Below are 3,009 nucleotides of genomic sequence, written 5' to 3'. Positions count from 1 at the left end.
GCAGGTTATTCATTTAGCCTCTCCCTGCCCCCCTCAGCGGGGTGCGGGTGCTTTCTCAGCTGGAGCTCTGATGTGAGAAGTTCGAGACTTGATTAACAGATAAAATAGGGGAGGTGGCCGCGCCGGGCATGGGGGCTGCGTGGGAGATGAATGCCCGCCAGCTGCGAGCAGCAGCCTCCGGGAGCTCGGTGGGGGAGCCTGCGCCCAGGGTCGCCCGCAGCCGGGGGGCTGGCTGGCGCCTGCATTGTGGCCAGTTATCCCCGTGGCATTTAAACAGCCCCCCTTTCGGGAAAGGGAGCAGGTTCCATGCACAGGTCTGAATGGTTGGAGTCAGGGAAGAGCCCGCGTACGTTCCCGGCTCGGCCGTGTGCACGCAGCCAACTCTGTTGGAGCTCATTGAATGCGTTCTGTGGGGTGTTGGTGCGTATGCGGATTGAACGCTCACATGATTCTGTGTGCATTTCACATAGGTTGCTTTGGATTCGGTTGTGTGGAAAGAAGGGAGGCTGTATTGTGTCTTTGCATGTCAGACGGGAAGGACAAACAAAACGGTAAATGGAACCGAAGGCTTCGAAAAGGGCTGCATCTTAAAAGGCAGAGCCGGGCTAGGCGTTTCCGAAGGAGGCAGGTTCCCTGGGAAATACCACGGAAGGGCTTTGGTGTGTGACTCGGGAACCCTGGGATCGAACCCCGAGGAAAGGCTGAAGGAAGGAAATGCTGGTGCTCTTTCCTGGTTTTCTCCTGACTTAACGGTTGACCCTGTGTATGCAGTCATGTGCAAGACATCAATTTTTGTTTGTTTTTCATCCCAGAAGAATTAATTTTCTTCTAAACACCGCGTAATGAAAGTACATCTAACCCCAATCATTGCAAGTCCAGTCTTCACTGGGAAGATTGCTTTAAGCTTGCGGTTGGTACTTAAGAGTCTAACCCCACTGTCTTCCTCCGAAAACAGCAAGTTTTAAAACACTGGGGCAGTATCTCATGCTGTAAAAATGTCTTGTGACCGCATTTCCATGAATATAAGACCTGAATAAAATAACCATCGTTTTTTATTGCCAAACCTAGCGACATAAGGACGTTGGCACTCCGGCTCCCTGGGCTTCCTTTCATGAACAGCCAAATCTGCAAAGGAAGTGACAACTACAGTTTGTACTTCAGTAATTTAAGTCCATCGCAGCTGTGGTTGCTATAGTCTTCCGACTCGTACGAGTAAATTTTGAAGCACACCTAAATCCAACCTCTAAACACCTGTGTACGTAAACCCACATGTGCACGGAGTGTTCAGGTGATCCAGCTTTTGTGTGCGTAAGGGTTTGAATGGCTTCATTCCACACTGAACAGGGCAGTGCCGTTCTTGTTGCCCCCGGCCAGTGCTCAGACCAAGTGGGAAGCTACAGGAGGCAGGTGGCCATCATTCCTTCAACAAACCTGCAGGACTCTTGAATGATCTCGGGCACGTTTGCTCGGAGCCTGCTTTTGTTTATCTTGGCCTGGCTTCATTAGGATCACATTTTCATTCTTCCCTAAAGAACTTCTCCGCCGTGGCCAGTTCTGCCAGGCATTTTCACTTGATTCTCTCTCCTCGTTTCATTGCTTGACCTGCAAATGGTAAGCGCGGCGTAGGGTGATGTCAAAGGATACGCTGTTTCAGGCTGGTTGGTGGTTCTCAGTGCAGCTTCAATGTTAGGTTGCTTCTGAGAAAAGAAACCCAAAAGGCGGGGGAAGAAGAGCTGTGCCCGTTCATTCAGCATTTTCTGGAAGTGCCCCCCCCCTCCCCCTCAGAGCCTTGCTAGATTCTTCTGGGGCTACTGATGGCTTATCACCTGGCTTTGTCCAGGGAGGAAGGGCTGCTATTTATTCTTTATCTTAAATGTTAGCCGATATGAGTAAGAAAAGGTGTTATCGCCAATGGCAGGGAATTGTGAATGTTCAGACACGTACAGTGAACCCTGGGAGAGCAGATGAAACCGTGCTCATATGCATCTTTCTTTTTGGTTGGGGGCGGGGAGGATCTTATCAATTTCCTTTTCAAATATGGCTCCTTTCCAAACATGAGCGTTGGCAGGAATAGATGGGGCATGGGAACACTTTGAGATCATTTACCGGTAGGTCTCTCTCTCTTAGGAAATGCAGAGGAAGTCCACTTGGGTCAGGTTAGTGACTCTAGATACAAACAGAACCTTTGTCACAGGAAATGACATGGAGAATGGAGCAGCTTGGGAAACACACGAGGCTTTTCATATTTCTGCCTTCTGTTTGTCCAGTCATTTAGCGTGATAACTACTGGTCTCATCATACTTCACTGTGAGTATAAAGAACTTTCTGTTGTTGGGTTCAAAGGATAAGACAAGCCTCTTCAGAGATATACTAAATTAAATAACTTCATTGAGACTATTTTTAGAAATCCCCCCCCAACAAATATTCCTAAAAAACTATGGGGAAAAATGTGTTGTTGTTGTTGTTGTTGTTTTTAACTTTAGGTAAAGAGAGAGATCCTTGAAAATTTTATTAATAGTTGTTCTTGTGGTCTGGCGTCCCTATCACAGAGTAGGTACTTCAAGTTTTACTCAGTTTATTAAGGCAAAATTGCAGGCATTCCATAATAGCTTTCCAATGAGACGGCACCCTTTTAAGCAGTCTTTTCTCCACTAATAAGTAATTACCAGTTTGAAATGTGATTTACAGCAATACCCTTGACATTTAGCCTGTTTGTTGTTGTTTTTTGTACACCTTCAGGGTAAACTACACTTAAGCTCTAGAGGTTAGAGTAGACACCTTTAAAACTTAAAAATATCCTGCGAAGGACAGTTAGAGGATTCCGAAACTTTAAATCTTGCCGGCCATGCCTTATATGACTGTGAAAGCCCCCGATTGATGCTGCCAAATCGAAAATAATCCTTAAGCATTCACAGGCCTCCTGGCAAACAGCAAGTTCACAGGCCAGGAGATGAGTTCATTGTTCATCTTGAAGATTAATTTCCCAATGAGCGTTTCTGGGTAGAAGGG

At 46.9% G+C, this 3,009-nt stretch overlaps 1 protein-coding gene across 2 annotated transcripts in view; it reads left to right on the top strand.

Annotated features, from left to right (window-relative positions):
* Nucleotides 1-497: 497 nt before the first annotated feature.
* The window catches only part of STOX2 (storkhead box 2), a 103,302-nt gene continuing 100,790 nt past the window's right edge, over nucleotides 498-3,009 (top strand). For both annotated transcript variants that reach the window (XR_002830191.1, XM_023757204.1), the window contains exons 1-2: nucleotides 498-551; nucleotides 2,128-2,307. The gene's annotated coding sequence lies outside the window, so the exon portion shown is untranslated. The remainder of the gene's footprint in view (nucleotides 552-2,127; nucleotides 2,308-3,009) is intronic.

The sequence above is a fragment of the Myotis lucifugus genome, unplaced genomic scaffold, assembly GCF_000147115.1.
Source record: "Myotis lucifugus unplaced genomic scaffold, Myoluc2.0 scaffold_102, whole genome shotgun sequence".
NCBI classification, from domain to species: Eukaryota; Metazoa; Chordata; class Mammalia; order Chiroptera; family Vespertilionidae; genus Myotis; species Myotis lucifugus.
Note: the sequence above shows the minus strand (reverse complement) of the source record. Positions and strands in the feature narration are given on the sequence as shown.